Below are 19,009 nucleotides of genomic sequence, written 5' to 3'. Positions count from 1 at the left end.
TTTTGCTCATGATGAGTATGTCTTTACATGTAAATATGTGCCTGCATGTGATAACTGTTACTTGGGAGGTGCTATATGTTCACTGAGGGAATGAGAAATGCTTTTCCCTAAATGGAGCAGGTGTGTCTTTGTCTCACTCATCTCTCCCTGCAGATATTAGTACTGCAGGTTAACAGAGTTTAATGAGCAGCTCTCAGTACAGATGGCATCCAGAGCTTATTTATACAGTCAAAATACAATTTCACAGATGCTCCACTTACAGAGTACACTGTATGCACTCTGGGCACTGTTTTTGTTTTTGTTTGTTTTTTGTTGCCTGTGTATCTTACAGAGAGGAATCATATGTTCATAAATGCATGCACATTATGTGAATATTTGTATCCCGAGAGTACAAATGACTGTCTCTGTGTCAGATCAGGTCACCTATTCATCAGTGCAATAAAAAAACAATTCAGGCCGTCATAGTGTCTCACCTACTCCTTCCTGTGTGTGTGTGTGTGTGTGTGTGTGTGTGTGTGTGTGTGTGTGTGTGTGTGTGTGTGTGTGTGTATGCAGCTGTGATTTGGGGCTTTGATCGATTGCTGGGGGAATTTGTGAGATGGAGGTAGCCAAGCCTGTATCCGAAAGCCTCTCTCGCCCCACATGTGCCTATGCACTGTGTGAGGGATTTGCACTAATCTTCCTCATAAAGCTCTCATTTACCTGGGATATGGGTCTCTTCTGGCTCCACCATCCTTTTATTTATCTCTCTGTGATGAAACAGGCAGAGCCCATCCTCACCATAATGGAATGTAAAACAGGAAACCTGCCGTTATTGACCAAAGCAATTATCCATCTAAATGTGTTTCATTTCTTCTCTTCTGTCACACAGAAACCATACAAATGGCACATAATAAGATCCCATCTCTTCGGAGCATTTGCCTTTACATTCATTCATGTGTGTGAATGGGAAAGCAAACAACATAATCACTCTTCTGTCTGGCTTTGTTTGGTCAGGGTCAGAAAAGATAGACAAACAAATAAATATATAATCCTCTTCCCCCTGCCTTCTCAGAAGAACAAATTTGATCTGAGGCAGAAGAGCCAAAATAGTATACGGTTCCCCGTGGAGGAGGTGTGCTGCTCAGAAACATAATAACATTTGCAACTGTCAAAGCGCTGTATCAGGAGTTGTTCATTTATTGATTGTCTGTGAAGATTTATATTTGACTCAGCTAAGAGGATAGTACTTGGTATGGACGTTGTGAAAGAAGTACATTTTCTTGTCCTTTTTCATTTTGGTTTGCTTTTTTTTTTTTTTTCTTTCCTTTTTGTTCTTGGAGGTTCTTATTTTAGAAAAAGGAGAGAAATCAGGAGCGGATAGCAGCACAGTTGCTCAAATGAAGCATAACATGTTTAATTTATCTGAGCTGTTGCTTCTGCAGATCCACTGACAGGTGCCAGGCGCGACACATAAAGTCTCACTCACTCCATGAGTCGATCACAATTGGGAAGACAAAGCTTGTTTTCTATAGGCTCCTTTGCTTATTCAGCCCATGAGCTTAATCCAAAAGCATTTAATCAGATTGGAGAGATTTCTATCTCATTGTTTAGGGGCAGCTGCATATGTGGAGAGAGAAAAGAATCGAGTAGAGAGAGAGCTTCCTGCAACAGCAGCGAGGAATCGGAGTATCCATAAATAAGTATGCTCTCTCTGAACTTGGCTCTGTAGATTTGTATCAACTGTTGCCTGAAGCGTGTGAATATCCCGTTAACCCCCCTGTTTATCGAGCAGTTTACGTAGTTTAGGAAATCATAAATGAGTGTTACTGAAGGGCTTTCATAAAGGGAAGTCAATCTAGCAAAATGAAATGCAGTGTGCTGCTAAGGTAGATCCAGTCTGAACTGTGATAAGTAGTTGCATTTTGATCAGTGCTGACAGGCACTAACACAATCAAAGTAAAAATCCTCCACAGATACTTCAAGTTGTTACTTATTTGGTTGTCATGTAAAGATTTTTATTTATTTTTTATTGCAAGTTATTGTTAATTTGCATATTTTGTCAAAAGAAAATCTATACCTATATATATAAACTATGCTCCACGCTATTACTTAAAAGCTTATTTACTGGTGTTTGATTTTTGGCATCGCTTAATTTTTCAGTAATTTCAAGTTAAACATATTTTTATGATGAAATCAGCAATCGTCTGTAATATCGCAGGTTCTTTACCTTGCAATATAAACTGCCTTGAAGCAACTGTTGTTGTGATTTGGTGCTTCAATTCATTGAATTGAATTTCACCCCATTCTAAGATAGCTAAAATGAGCACAAAATCAACCAGTGCAGAGATATAATCTCTCCAGCATGTGCTGGGTCATCCCTGGGGCCTCCTCCAGGACATGCCCAGAACTCCTGAACGACCATGCTCCTCACGCTGTCTGAAGGAGAGCCCAATACATTTTGGAGGAAGTTTATTTCTGCCGCTTGTATCTTCAGTCTTATTATTCTGGTCACTGCCCACAGCTCGTGGTCATAGGAGAGAGTAGGTACAAAGCTAGACCTGTAACTAGACACCTTCACTTTCACGTCCAGCTGTGTATTCACCACAACAGACAGCGTACAGTGTCCATATTACAGCAGACGCTGCTCCAATATGTCTTTAACCTCCATTCTTCCCTCACTCGTGAACAGCATCCCAACATACTCCTTCACCTGGGGCAGCAACTTGTTCCCGACCTGACCTGGCTGAGAACCATGGCCTCAACCTTGGAGTTGCTAATTCTTATTCCAGACACCATCCCAGTACAAGCTGCAAAAAGCAGAGATGAGATTCTGAGATCCTCAAATTTGACATCGTCACATTTTTAGGCGGCACCTAAAAATTCTGTCCATAAATATTATGACTAGAATCTTTGACAAAGGGCAGCCCTGGTGGAGACTGGCACCCAATAAGAATGAGTCTGACTTGTGCCTGACAATGTGACTTGCCTTTACCTGAAACAACAAAAAGCAACAAAAAGCTACAGACACACTATATGCACTATACGTGCTATGCTCACGGCATGTTGTAATGTGACAGGAGAAGCAAACAGTTTCTACCTCCCACCTTTGTTTTCGGGACCAAAGGTAACATCTTTTTGGAGTAGATTTCCCGCCCGATCATTGGGCAGTCACATCAGCAGATAGTGTTTTCCTCACTCCCAGGAGGGTTATTGCTGCTTGGATTGGGGCTTGAGGTGTAGGAACTCTAGTTCCCGTTTCATGTGTGGCACAATCTGGAAATGTCTCCACTCTTTCAGGTAAAAACAGCGATGTCTCTAATGTTCCAGTCTGGGAATTTGCCCATGTAGATGATAACAGAGGCTTTTCCCTTCAACATGAATGAATGAAGTGTCATTGATACTGTTATCTTATTTTCATTGATACTGTATAATTTAATGTTTGACCCAAAAGGTTTTGGTAAACAGTAATTGCATATATATATTTCCTTTTATTTTTGGTTTTATTTTTGTTTTTTTCGTCCCGTGGGACGCCAAAATATTTTTTGCATAGGACCATCCATCCATTCACTACCATTTATCCTTTTCAGGGTCGCGGGGGGTGCTGGAGCCAATCCCAGCTGTCATAGGGCGAGAGGCGGGGTGCACCCTGGACAGGTCGCCAGTCTGTCGCAGGGCTAAAACACAGGGACAGACAACCATTCACACTCACATTCACTGGCACATTCACACCTAGTGGCAATTTGGATTATCCAATTAACCTATCCCCACAAACTGCATGTCTTTGGACGGTGGGAGGAAGCCGGAGTACCCGGAGGGAACCCACGCAGACACGGGGAGAACATGCAAACTCCACACAGAAAGACCCCGGCCTGATGGTGGAATTGAACTCAGGACCTTCTTGCTGTGCGGCAACAGTGCTAACCACCGTGCCGCCCGCATAGGACCAATGAAGGCAAAATTTAAAACGGTGACATAATTGGGAACAAACTGAATTAGCCAGTTGACAGGATGAGGGTTAGGATACACTAAATGACAGAGAAATTCCACAGGTGCATCTGGCACTATTACTTCTGTGCTGCCATACTGTTAAGAGAGAGAGAGAGACTGGGGCGTTTACTTCCTAGTATATTGGGATAGACACCATATGTTGCTGGGAAAACACCAAGTTATGGTTAATTTTGTCTGTATATGTTGCTGAATGAGCTAACCTACTGTAATTATTCAATACAAAGAGTACTAATATTAGCTGATCAACTACATGTAGATGTTATTAAGTCTAAAAAATTGCCTGGTTTTCTTTCACTTTTTGTTGTTATAGATACACTTTTTTTAACCTCTTTATTTCTACTCTAATTATATTTAAAAGAAAAAAATATTATGTTCTGACCCAGAGGGCCAAGGGGCTTGCATTGTGGTGAGTGTATTGCAAATCCTGGGGAGAGGTCTAGCTTAAATTTGTAGCCACTGAGATATACCTTGACTTACACTTATTGTTATGACAAGGCCGTCTTATTAACAAACTGTTAACAATATAATATATAATGCCATGCAAACTGAATAACTAACTTTCTTTAGTTTCATGAGGTTCATGTTATTTTAATAAGACAATTCATAAAATGTTCCTTCCTCCGCTTCTTCACGCTTGTCTCTGAACTTGCATCACATTGAGTGAATACAGCACTAGAGTCTGTATGAAGATGAGTGAGTCACTTAAAACTTGTGGAGCACTTCAGCTGTTTTCTCTGGTTTGTTGTCAAGTCCTTCCCCTCGCTGCTTCATTGGTGTGTTGGGTTTTAAGACCCACGATAACTAGCACAGCGTAACCTTGACATGGAATTAAAAGATTTGAGAGAGCTGAACAAATGGCAAACACAATATGTGTCATTGCTGAATGTCTTTTTAAAGGTCTCTCAGCTCATCCGTGATGACTACTTCAGTGAGTGCTGAGTGGTGAAGGGTTTCCACGTGTGTAAAATACCAGGAGTATTCTGGTTATCTGGTATTCAAAGGGCTTGTAGGCATTTTTTAGTAAGTGTTAAATGTGTTATGTTTAAACAATTAATGAGATCCAGCGTACGTGTGTGTTTTTCTCAGCCACCAAGGACTCATTAATTTCTCTCCTTAAAGTGAACTCAATCCCTCAGACTGTGTGTCTCCACCAGGGTTGTCATTAGTTCAATCATCCTCTCAAGTTGCTTCATTCCTTTATATCAACATGTTGCATAGTTGGTCTGTTTCAAGGCTTTCCCTTTCTTTATGTCGACTTATTTCTTTTCTTTTTCTTTTTATGACACAGTGACTAAAGATGCTTGCACTGGCTGGGAATTAAACGTGTACTTCAGATTAGGGATCAGTTTTTTCAATTAAAATTGAGCCACATTTGGTTGTAGCTGAAAAAAAATGTAATTTTATTCAATTAATTGCACCTGGAAGGCAGTAACATTCGTCCAAGGTTTGCCCAACAGTGGGGTAGGTGTCTGGTGAAACACCCCCAGGCATGTAACACTTTCTTTTGCTTCACTAAGACGAATCTTCAAACACCTTTTAGTCCTGAATGTGACTGGACTCAAACAATAGTAGCTGTCTGGAAGGGAGCAAATTGATGTGTGGGACTTTCAGTACCACCCTGTACAAATAGCACAGGTATAATTTGTAAGTCTTGCTCCAAGTGTGTTGAAAACTTATTGATCCCAAGAGAAAGATGAGATCCTGCGTTCCACTATTGCCCTGAACTGAAACTGTCCCTGCAATGCTGGAGCTGCCTTTGAGATCAGTACTCTGGAAATATAATTGTTATGCTTGCATTTCAACGTGGAAATAAATGGAAAACAAAAAAGAGTTACTTATGGTTTCATCACTTAAGTGACAAGAAGATATATCAAACTACTGCTATTCAGATGCAGAATGGTGCTATATTTTGGCAGGGGCTGTCATTAAATTCACAAATACGATGAAAAAAGCAAACAAATAAGATTATAATGTGCTTTTCATAATAGCATTATGATTGTTGTTGTGCAGAGCATGCTTTTATTAAATCAGTTTTCTCCTGACTTTAACAACTTCAGTTTTATTTTATATTCCACGCACACTTAGTTGGGCATAAAGGCTCATTTATGTAGTCAAATACTTGTTATTCCACCTTTTTTCATTATAAAGGAATATATGCACTACCATACTACTGCTGTGAAATCCATTCTATACCTACGAAAAACAGGCACAAAGCGATGAGAGATTATTGACAGATTTTACAGTATATTACCTGAGTCTAGTAGAACCTACTGTAGAACACATAGCTAAAGACTGCAAACCATCTGGCTTAGCAGTACATTTCAGAACAGAGAAGTTCAAACCTAAAAGACTGATAAGAATTTAACCTTTTCTTAGTTTTGAAATTCACCAGATTCAAGGGTGCAGAAAAAAGCATTTTCCTCCTGATTTCTGTCTTCTCTTTTGTATATTTGTCTTATACAAATACATTTTAATATTACACAAAGGTGACTGAGTAAATAGAAAATGCAGTTTTTAAATGATGACAAAGCTATCCAAACCTACCTGTGCAGAGAAACAGTAAAAGATAAAAGATTTCAACAAAGGATATATCATGCCACGATCTAAAGCAACTCAAGTACATGTGAGAAGCAAAGTTATTGACGTCAGTCAGTCTGGAAAGTCCAATTCTCAGGCTTTGGGAGTCCAGTGAATCACAGTGAACTTCCTAGGAAAAATACAGCAACAGTACAAGACGACTCATCAAGGGAGTCTCGAGGACTCATCTCAAATTTGCCAGAAAATATCTTGATGATCAAAAAAACCTTTGTGAAAATATTCTGTGGACTAAAGAGACAAAAGCGGAATTTTTTTGAGCTCTGTTATATCTGATGTAAACCTTACGTCACAGCAAACATGTCAATCAAACATGGTGGTGGTACAGAAGAGGAAACATCTGGACAAACTAAGGCCGAGACACCTAAGTGGCCAATTTATTTTTGTACATCTGTACATCTGTTGCTCAAACAAAAGGAGTCCTGCTGGCTTCTGTTCACATGCATGTGGGCATTAGTGAAATGAGTGCATATAGCTTGTTGTAGTAACGTTATAGTCTGTGAACATTTATGTATTTTTGAAAATGATTTTCTGTAGATGTTTGATTAAGGATTCAATATAAAGGCTATGTTCCCCGTTCTGTGTTAGACGTGTACACATACACAGACACAAACAAAGATTGGTCTCAGTTCTATGATCACGGCCAGTTGTCATGATTGCTAGGTCATCAACATATAATTAGAGCGTAGCTAAAAGGCCCGGATTAGTGCACAACACCTGTTCCTTGTGGATTAGAGAGCAAAACAGGAGGGGAGGGGAGGGCATTCAGTGAGCCTCACTTACACACTCCATGCAGGACACAATGAATACCTCAGTAATACATTTATATATTTCTGTATATTTTGTGCCTAACAAGCTGTTTTTAATTTGGTTCAATTTATTATAAACTCTCTGCTTTCCAGGCACCGAAAGTCTTTGTTAATCAGATTGACAGTGGCCTGCAACAGCCTGTACCTCACTGTCTACTTGCATCTAATTAGACTAGTGTGTGTGATAATTCTATTTTTTATTTTTTTGTTCAGAAGTGGAGTACATGTTTTAGTGTTTGATGTGCAAATAAAGACACCAATTACAGTATATTGTTGAGATAAACGGTCAGCATAATTACATCTGTTCTTGTTGTAAATCGCTTTGTGCTTATCCTCATTACACCATAGAAGCAGGCCATTCATTTTTTTGTGTGCTGCACTGTGTTATTATTTGCATGAAAATACTTGAATTCTTTGGGGTTTTAAATATCAATGAAAAATGCTCAGCCTCTGAGATGCAAATAATCCCTGAGTCAAATTGCCTAATCTAAGATAATGTGTTTACTTTATGCACGATCAGGGAAAATCACAACATGTTAATTAAACGTTCCATACTTAACTCACCCAAACAATTTTGTTTTCTCTCACTACATTTTTTTTTAAGGCAGCAGAAAAAAAAAAGTCTGTTTTATCAGTCCCGAGGCTGGCTGATGTTAGCATACATCCCTCACTACATTATTCAGCTGGTTTTCCCAAGAATATGATGGGATTGTCACCTTAGATTAATAGTGTCATCATGGAATATGTGGGGTTTTTTTTATTATTCACATCTCTCTAAGGGAATCCCACAGTAGTAGCCTATACATGAAGAGACTATAGAGCAGAATGATTATTTTCCACACTGTATTGTGCACACAGGCAGCCTGGAAACTTAAATCTATAAAAGTTTGGCCTCTACATAAGCAGCGCCACAGAAAAACCTGGTCAACAAATAAGTGTGAAAATTGTTTAGACATTCTGTCCAGGCGGTTTACATATATAAATAAGCTTTTCAACCTACTTTTATCTTTTTAGATGTAGAACTCACGGGAGAATAGAAGTGGTTTTTTTTTGTGTGTTTTTTTTTTTTTTAAAGCTGCAGCGTTAACAATGTTACCCAGCATTGTTAATGGCATCATTTGCATAAAGGAAATGCAGAAAACATGTCAGGTTGATTCCACATACATGGAATATTTCGTTATTATATAAATGATATTTTGCTGAAACAGTTACTGGAACACATGTGTTTTAAGTTTCAACTAAAGCTTCAGCTGCTATAACCAACCATGTTCCAGTGACTCCTGACCAACCTGAACTGTGTAGCACTTGTATTTGGGTATTTCTCTGTTCCTCTCTGGGTGCTGTCAGCTCCTGCTAGTTCATTTGTAATGTGTGCTTTTATTCATGGGTGTTTTTATAGCTTGTGGCTGATTCGTTTGAATTGTCTTAGCTATAACATATTTAGCTAACTGGCCAATGATGTTGCGTTATGATAATGTTTTTTTTGTTTTTGTTTGTTGTTGTTGTTTTGTCACATCTCAATACAGCACAAAAAAACCCAATATCACACAGTCAGGGTCAGCAGAATGTGTCATTTGGGAACAATGGGAACAGTACCCCTGAGAAATTATGATCGGTAAAGTCTGCACTCACTAGTCCCTGCTGTTGGCTCTGCACCGATTGTCCATGCACACCATCAGCCCGTTTGTGCTTTTCTCTTGGGCTCCAGGATTTAACTGGGAGCTGGTTTACATACTGGTTTGTCTTTACCATTTGTTATTGTCAGAATAAAAATATCGTTGTAATTCTTCGTCTTCATGACTTAACACTGCATTAACATAGTGCTTGTCCTTGGAGCAATACAAGATTTGGGAGCTTTTGGAGCAAATGAAAGTATCTGTGGGTGCATTGTTCTTCAGCCCTGTTAATAGCAGCCTTGACTCTTTTGAATGGTTTTGCTTATTATCAGCAAAAAGGAATCATGGTTTTAGTTATTCATTGTATATACAGTAATATCCAAAGGTTTTGGTGGAATTATATCATTATATCCCACACATATTATAGATATGTGTGGGAACTAGCATAGGTTGTTTCTCCTTAAACTTAGTTAAGTATGCTCTTTAGCATAAATATGTGCTGCCTGTATTATTGGATATATTTGTGTTTGTCAGCTGGTAATTCACATTCATCTTTTGATTAGATATAGAGGATTCGTCATTCATTTTCAAACACATATAATGAGATCAAGGATTAGTTTAATCCTCACATCAGTTTGAACAGACATTAAAATGATTGGCCATTCATGTTTCATGTTTGGAGCAAGCAATACAATCTGAAAAGCAGAGTGTGCAGTGTTGTGCAACAATAGAAAGATGACCACTTAGGCTAATCTGTTTATTTTTTTTTTTTATATAAGATGACCAGAATCCTACTTGTTGGATAAAGCATTTTATGCAATTTGCCTTTTCTAATTATTCAGACTTTTTTTTTTTTTAGCTTTTATTTATTATTGATTTATTTACTTTTTGACAATGGAAGGACGACAGGGTAGCTAAGAGAAAGACCAGGAAGAAGGCATGCACTTAATGGCCTGAGGGCAGATTTGAACCCAGGCCCCTCTGCTAGCCTTTGACTCACTTGCTCAATCCAGTGCGCTTAAACTGGCTACCCTAGTCAGACTCCTCACATCCAGTAACATCTCTTGTTTCGCCACCTGGAGGCTGGCTGGGTCATTGTGGTGGCAGATTGACAAAAAAACACCTCTTAGGTTTTATTCTACTAAATCACACCACTGCCAGCTCTAATTCCTAAAGAGAATCGATTTCTAACTTTTTGTTCAAGGGATGACAACGATGCTTTAGCCAGTCTGAGATTCAGAAAAATCTGAACAAACACTGGATGGATTGAATTTTGTAGAAGCCAGTACCACAAAACCCACATTTCTAAAAGGTCAAACCTTTCACTTTTGTTTATTAGTAAATATATATATATATATATATTTTCATTGTGTATATCTTTTTTGTATCTTTCATCATCTTCTGTTATGTTGGATAACTTGCCATAAAATTGAATTCACACAGAAAGCACTGCGTCTAAGAATATCATTATATGGATTATTGAGTGCCTATAGTCGGGTTAGGGTTAGGGTAAAAATCAAGTTTTTATGAGTTCTTGAGAAGTTATTTGCTCCAAAATAAAGAAAGCTGTCTCACCTACTTAACTGTTGAGACTGTAGAGTCAAAAATAGACAAAGTTTTGCAATATTAACTTGCTCATTGTTATCGACAAGATGTCGACTTTTCTTTTCATCTTTTCTGCATTTTATTTGTTGCAAATCAGAAAAGATGAGAGAAACCGGTTGACTGGAAGACATGATGATTATTATTGGCTTGTGTTGATATGCATTATTATTAAAATTATTGTTGTATAGACATTATGACTGTGGTAACATGCACACAACAAACTCATGTTTTCTATATATACCTGAATACTTAAAGCTGTATTAATGATTGCATATGTATTGTTTTCTTTCATGCGACTAATAGCCAAATTTTATCTTTAAACATTTTCTTAGTTGGCCTAAAGGGTTCTTGTATTTCTAATACAATGTGTAGAAACTTGTTTTATTGGATAAAACTGCTAATGTTTTTATTTTCTGTAAAGCATTTTAATTGGCTTGTTTATTAAGGCCTTGCAATAATCAAATTCGCAATAGCTGTGATAAAACTGCAGAGTATTAGGGTGATTGTTTGTTGACACCCAAACCACATTGTTAGGTTTAGAAAATGTTTTTTAAAATGTTTCACTTCAGCTGTTGAATAAATGGGCATAGTTGTAACGAAGCACTTTTGTTAGTGTGTTTATCTTAGAACGTTAATCGGGAATTTTAAGGACCGTTATTTCAAAAATATGTTTGGATGTCATTTAACGAGAACAGGAAACAGTGTCTGGGTTAAACGTAGCTGTCAGCATCAAAAAACTTGTTTTTCTGTCCTATAACAGTTTTGGCTGTGTTGGTGAATATGCATCAATCTTTCCCAAAGCTTAAAAAATTGAGAGATCCACTTGCCCCATCTCTCATGTCATGCCAATGTACAGTTAGATATAGAATTGCTTTAAAGTGATGGCAGTTCCAATAATATGACATATTTCAAGGAATGCATCAAGTCAGTCCTCCATTCATGATCAATGAAGCGGCTCCGGGCCGTAAATCAGAATGTCATTGCAGATAAAAAGCTTGGTTCTTGAACGCTGAGCTTCAGAGAGGCTGCTTTTCAAATGTAGAGATACTAACTGAGCCCACTACAGTATGCATAACTGATTAAGATAATATATAAATAAGTGAGTCACACATTCACATCATAAGTTTAATGCACACTTTGAACTTTAAAATGAAAACAATTAAAACCTCTGCAACATTGTGTGTTTCACTTTTGATCTTAAGTATTGTATTAGTCATAAAGAGTCATATGAAACTTTCCATTCTTAACAACGAGGATGTCATCTTAAGCATCCCACCTTTGACTCAAATGTTGGACTTTATGTCATTGATAGATCGCCATAGCAGCATAGATATATTCCAGGCTGTCTGATATTTCAGCATTGATTGGGCCTGAGTCAAATATCAAGGCCGTCCACTCTCTTTTGAAAAGAGCTTGGTCTCACATTCCAATCCTGATTACCCAAGGAAGCAAATGGACATTGCTCAGCAGTTCCTGGCAACAGGTTTCTTGTTTACAGGCTCTGACCTGTTTATAGGGCTTTGAGGGAGCAGATGTAAGTGTTGACTCCCCTGCTATGCATTGTAAGAAAGTAATTGTAAGTAGCTCAGGATACAAGCCACATGGATGAGGAACAATCATCCAGCATATTTATGTGATCTTGTTAACCTTATTATATATGGCATCATGGTTCTGCAATGCCAATGCTGTGTGCCCTAATGCACCCCCTGTTAGGTTGAACTGTGAGTTCATCAAATCAATGGCCCTTTAGTAGCTTTTCTGGAGGACGTGATATCCATGATTTCCAAGAAAGAACATTTACATTCATGAATTTATGCAAATTGTACTGTCAAAATTCTTGCTGGACCCATTTGTTTCAAAATGAATAGCAATATTACACCAAGGGAAATCATCTGAACAATTTGGCAGATATGGGTGAGACTCTAAATTAATTAGGAATGCACACATTTGTCAGTTCATTACTATAATTTAATTACATTGTGGCATCTGCTGCTGCTGTTGTAACAGTTGTATTTTTCTAATTTTATAACAGTTGAGACTGACTGTAGCATACTCAGCGCTGTCAAAAGTCAGCTTATTTATTCATTTATATATCTAATTGCAGCACTTGACATAAGATTATTAAAACAAATTGACAAGTTATATTTGTACTCACACTTATGTCATTTTAATTGAAATATTTAGCAACTGTCAGTTACTGTCATTCATTAGGGTAATACTGTTTGATTTTATGTATGAAAGGAAAAGAAAAAAAAACTATTATGTTCAAATAATTATTTTAGCAGTTTATCACAGTGAAGTGTTATTTTTTATTATTTTATTTTATTATTACTGATTAAAGCCCTTCAATGTTACAGTCAAATGAAATCCTGTTACTTAAAGGTCTGGTGATGATGGCAAGCAAGCAAGAAGAAAGTAGAAGAGCATAAAGAGGCGAGAACAGAACACAGAATATGGGAGAGAAAACAAAAGTTAATGCCATGCAATGGAGCATATCAGTGCAACAGCAGTGCAAAATGCGCATGGGAAAGAAATGCTCACTGGATCACAGGAAGTCCGACAGCAGCCTGAACCTACAGCAACATAAATGAAGGGTAATTCAACATCACCTGACCCAACCCTTAACTATAAGCTTAATCAAACAGGAAAGTTATAAGACTGAAAGTATAGAAGCTGTCTAACTCCTAAACTCACCCGCTTTGTTCATTAAGGGCTAAACTGTCAGTGCACTTAATTGCAGCTCATTTCAATACAGTGGAATTAATAGAAAGTGAACACGCTTCTCTTGCAGCCCAGAAAGTTCTGGAAACAGAAAATATTGTGGTGCCAACAAATTGTAAGATGCTGGGAATACTTGTTTTAATAAAACCAAGAGTCTTTAACAAGTAGCAATGCATCACTGCAAAAAAGTAGAGTGACAAATCTGTGCAGCATGGGATTCAGTAGCCATATTTGGCAGCTGGCCCAAAAGATTCAGTTTTCCCGACCTTTTTTCTATGATCATTATTTGCAAACAAGCCAGCATGCAGAGGTGAGGTGTATTCTGTAACCAGTGCACAAGCCATATTTTACACTGCAGTGTTATCAGGGGATGTAGGCACACAGTAAATTTCAGTGCTTGATGCAGTCAAACAAGTGTGTGTGTGTGTGTGTGTGTGTGTGTGTGTGTGTGTGTGTGTGTGTGTGTGTTTATGGATTCATTTATTATATTTGATTGAACAAGTATTTTGGCCTGATTACTGCAATCAGGAATTACCGTATTTCCCGGACTACAAAGCGCACCTAAATATTAGCCGCACAAGCTAAAATCAGGGGAAAATCCTGTTTTGTACATACATTAGCCGCACCTGACCAAAAGCCGCAGGTGTTTCAATGTTGACTTATCATATGTAAGAGAATATGCACAAAGGGAATTGTCAGGAAAGAGATGGCTGTTTGGAGACATCACTTTTATTAATATTTTGAAAAACAAGTTATGGGTACATATTTGCACATGTAGTACATAACAGTAGCCTACAGCACACCAGAAAAATAGATTCGGACTACCTTTTAGGCTCAGGTGCAGTGACACAGCTTTAACAAGAAGAAAAGTCAGTCATTCACCACCATCTTTCTCTTCTTCCTGCGCACTAAAACCACCAAAGTCCTCTTCTCCAGTGTCGGATACAAACAGGCTCAGGATGGCTTCGTCATCCACTCTTCTTCTCTCCTTCGTTGTCACTTTCAAAACCAAAGAAATCCTCATTGTCAGTGTCAGAGTCGAACACCCTCTGAAGGGCCGTGGCGGTGTCCTCCTCTCCATCATGCAGCAGTCCAGCCCTTCAAAATCCGTTGGTGATCGTGGATGTTTTCACACTTTTCCACGCTGTCAGAATCCACCGGTGGAGTTGGGCATAACTTGCAAGTTTATCGCCGCTCATCATCCACGACTCCCGCTGAACGCGTACCGCTACTTTGAAGTTTGTTTTTCGCGCTACTTCGTACGGCACTACGTTGCCTGGCGGACGGACATGTGACTAACATACCACTCTTGAACCCCGATCCTTCCGCCAGGCAACGTAGTGCCGTACAACACACAAAACAAATCGTCTTACGATATCACAAAAATCACGGACAATCCATAGAAAAGCCGCACCTGACTAAAAGCCGCAGGGTTCAAAGCTTGTGCAAAAAGTAGCGGCATATAGCCCGACATTTACGGTACTCATCCCAGTTTCTAGTTCTCAACCTGTGCAAAACATTATAGTTTCTACTTCAAACTTGCAAACTGAATGATGTTACTGCATCATTTCTATCTTACATCATTCAGGAGAATAAACTGGGCTGTACTCTGCAACTTGGTGAAGGTCATTTGGTTATCCTCTGAAAATATTTGAAGTTGCTCTGAAAATATGAAAGTATTTTTTGTAAATATTTGAATGGCTAGTCATAGTCTGCTAATGACGTTGCTCTGTTAAGGTCCAGGTATGTGTCTTTGTCAGTTGTTGACTGGCCACTTTGATCTGAACCACTGGATTAATTACCTGAAGTTTTGTACACATAACGTCCAGATTCAGTGGCCCCTTGACTTTTTGTGTAGTGCCTCTATAATGGTGAAATATTAAAGTACTGTGGTCTCTGTCCTGACTTTTCATCCAGTCTGTCACCATTATTATGTCAGAAATTGAGATTGTCCTGTACTGTAGGTCCTCAGTTATCTAGTGCTAACTAATATGTTAACATAGTAAACTGTCATGTCATAAGAACTTGAACTTGAATGGTTGCACTTGAATAGTTTAGATCTTATTTAACTGACAGATGCTTTTCTGTCAGGGTCGGTGGCACATCCACATCCAACTCCCTTACGTGTGGGGTCCCTCAAGGATCTATCCTTGGCCCTGTACCTTTTTTCCTTTACATGCTCCCATCTCATTTCACTGTTATGCAGATGATTTTCAAATCGACTTTCCTCTTAAAACGAATTCTACAGGCTCTCTAAAAGTTTTGCTAGACTTCCTCGATGACATTAAATCATGGTTTGCATTCAATTCTTTGAATGTAAATGATCAAAAAACTGAGATTGTATTATTTGGACCTTCAGACCCTTGTTTTTCTCTTAAGGGTGACCTTGGCCCTCTGGAAAATTCCAGAACTCCCGTCGCAAAAAATCTGGGAGTGTTCTTTGATAGCAGTTTTTTTGAGAAACACATGAATTCTGTTGTAAAAGCCAGCTTCTTCCAATTTAGGGCCCTTGCAAAAACTAAGAACATTTTGTCATCTGCTGACTTCAACAAAGTGATTAATGCATTCATTTCATTCAGGCTTGACTACTGTAATAGTCTTTATTTTGGTATCAGCCAGGCTCTGTTCTCTCGTCTTCAGCTTCTTCAGAATGCTGAAGCCCGACTCTTGACAGGCACACGTAAACACGACCACATTTCCCCTGTCTTCGCTTGTTTACACTGGCTTCCAGTATGTTATAGAATAATTTTAAGATTTTATTGCTTGTTTTAAGCCTCTAAATGGATTAGCTCCATCATACCTCTCTTTTAACTAAAAATACTCCAAATAGATTGCTCCGGTCAGCTGATAAATTGTTCTGATTGTCCCTAGAAGCTGGCTAAAACACAGTGGAGACCAGGGCCCTGTGCTTCGTACGTCGCTTACTACATCCAAGATCAAATGAAACATCCAAGACCAAATCATCGCGCTAACTCTGAGCTCGCTATTCCGGTTCCCCGAACACACCTGTTGTTGACGATTAGTATAGCTGGATGAAGTAATGTGAGATCACTGGGTGGCCCAACAGGGGCTACGCATCGATAGTAGAAACATTGATCGGCAACCCTTTGATTGGTCGGCGAAAATGTCGAAGGAGCGCGCTCGGTATTTTTCGGCAGCAGAGCAAGAACTCTTGAGTGAGGGATTTCAGGAGTTTCAGAGTTTAATTAAAACGCAAGGGAACACTGCAAAGGCTGCAAAAGCAAGGAGAGAGGGCTGGCAGAAAGTTGCTGACAAATCAAACTCGTAAGTAATTCAATAATAACAATAATAATGGAGTGGATTTATATAGCGCTTTTCAAGGCACCCAAAGCGCTTTACAATGCCACTATTCATTCACTCTCACATTCACACACTGGTGGAGGCAGCTACGGTTGTAGCCACAGCTGCCCTGGGGCAGACTGACAGAAGCCAGGCTGCCATATTGCACCATCGGCCCCTCTGGCCAACACCAGTAGGCGGTAGGGTAGATTTATCATATCACACCATATTATCCAATATTATATTACATTATATTATATTATAATATGTTATATTATATCCCCTTTCACATTAGAGCCACAACAGGACCCACTAGAACATGGGAACAAGTAAAAGTGAAATATAAGAATATTCTACAGAATGGTAATATTTATCACTTATATTGCTTTTCGTCTCTTGGAAAGAGACCCTGGAATACTCTGTTTGTTTGTTCATAACAGCAACCAAGAAAAGGGCAGAGCAAAAAAAAAGACAGGTGGTGGTCCTGCACCCCCTCGTCAACAAGTTGGTTAAGTGAATAATACCCTCACGGGAAAATCGATATCTCTCTATGAGCACACTGTCGCGCTGAGCTAAAGGATCCTGTCTGTCCCGCAATATACGCTGAATTCTGAGGACTCTCCTTATCAATCTTGCACCTTCCGCAATGGGCTGCTCGCGTATACGGACAGGATATGACTGCGACAGACTTCCCAAATCCACCTTCGCTTTTATAGCCGTGGTCTCTCATCTTGATTACACGAAGTAATTTACAATTACTACTCTGAAATATGAATTACATCTGTAATAATCACATACATGTAATAGAATGTTAATAGTACATTTCCCTTTTTTAGGGAATGACCTGTATGTATCTGTGTGAAATCAATAAAAGGATCAAGTGCTGCATTATCTTTAGTTACATTGATGTTATTTATTTATGGTGAAACAGTGGTGGAATATCGCTGTTGCTTTCGTATGAATGACGCGGACATACCTGCGTGGCCGCGATCTAATCCTGTTTACATAAAGTAAACCTGCTCCCCAGCAGGTTTACGCTTACGGCTCTGTTGCTATGACAGCAAGTCCCGGATGGGCTTCGGGGAACCGAACGATCCAAGATCACGCGAAATCGTCAACAATCTCATCCAGCTAACTCACTTAGCGCGGTACGAAGAACAGGCCCCAGGGCTTCTGATTGCTGTGCCCAAACTTTGCAACAGTCTGCCTCTTCAAATTAGGATCTCTCCAACACTTGACATCTTTAAAACCCGTCTGAAAACTCGAGTTTTTGTTTTGTTCTTTGTGTGTATTTGTTCTACTTTTTACCTTTTGCATTTTTACTATGTACAGCATTTTTTTCAACCTGTTGTTTTTAAATGTGCTTATAAATAAATTGATTGACTGATTGATAAGAGCAATTTTAACATCAGCATGTTAGTGCTGTCACTGTGAGCCAGTAGTGAGCGGCTTGCACTGGTATTGACTGTCAGTAAGCATTCAAACTGAAGCAACCTTGTGGTAAACCAGTACAAGGTCCATTTAGTGTAGGATTTTATTGGGCATAAACCACAATTCAGTCAAACCAGTTTAACCAGTTGGTCCACTGAAAGCCTTTTTACAATTGCAAATTTTGCAATTGGATGAGGTTGTACAATGTAAATCGCAATATTATGCAAAACTATATTTCTGACCATCATTCAAGATCATAACTCAGTAACAGAAAGGGATATTGTGTATGTATTTCACATTTGTACACACAGATGACAAGTGGTGATATTGGCAAGGAAGACCAATTTTGTAACTTTAAAAATATGCCCAGGACTCCATGTGACCTATTGCACACAATAGGGGGAAAAAAACAAAAAAATGGAAGAAAAGAAAAAAAACACTTGACATTTCCCCAGAGGATGAGATTGTTTCACAGAACACTTAGAATCACTGTTTACTGAAGCAAACAGCTGCTGCTACTTTGACCCCAGTTTTCTACCAAAATGCATAACGACAGATGTTTTTCATGTCAGAGTCTATCATGAGTAATTGTGGAGTGCTAAGTTAGTAGTGATGTTATATCCCTCCTCAATCAGTGATGGCTGCAATACACATACACTGTTTTAATTTTGGCAATGTATGCTGCACAGTAGGTCTCTTGACAGGTGGTGATCATGTCTGTGCTGTATGTGTTAATGAGTCTGTGCCTGAGTGAGATCAGGAGTCAGTATGTGGGCATAACAGCGAGACGTGGCAGAGAAGTTACCTTGATATTTTAGAGATTAGGAAGTTTTAAAGAAAGTCAAACAGTGTGGGTTTTCTAAAAGAAATGCCTTATTTTAAAGCTTAGCAGATTTTAAGTGTAAAATCAGACTTTTTGTAAATAGATGTACTGTAAATAGA

At 38.8% G+C, this 19,009-nt stretch overlaps 1 protein-coding gene across 1 annotated transcript in view; it reads left to right on the top strand.

Annotated features, from left to right (window-relative positions):
- LOC147316116 (protocadherin-15-like) overlaps positions 1-19,009 on the top strand; it is a 181,365-nt gene that overhangs the window by 46,269 nt on the left and 116,087 nt on the right. The gene's annotated exons all lie outside the window — the stretch shown is intronic.

The sequence above is a fragment of the Aulonocara sp. 'chitande type north' Nkhata Bay genome, linkage group LG13, assembly GCF_057382095.1.
Source record: "Aulonocara sp. 'chitande type north' Nkhata Bay isolate Kocher_YH1m ecotype deep benthic linkage group LG13, A_spYH_male_GT1.1, whole genome shotgun sequence".
Lineage (NCBI taxonomy): Eukaryota > Metazoa > Chordata > Actinopteri > Cichliformes > Cichlidae > Aulonocara > Aulonocara sp. 'chitande type north' Nkhata Bay.
This window is presented reverse-complemented; position numbering and strand designations above follow the sequence as displayed.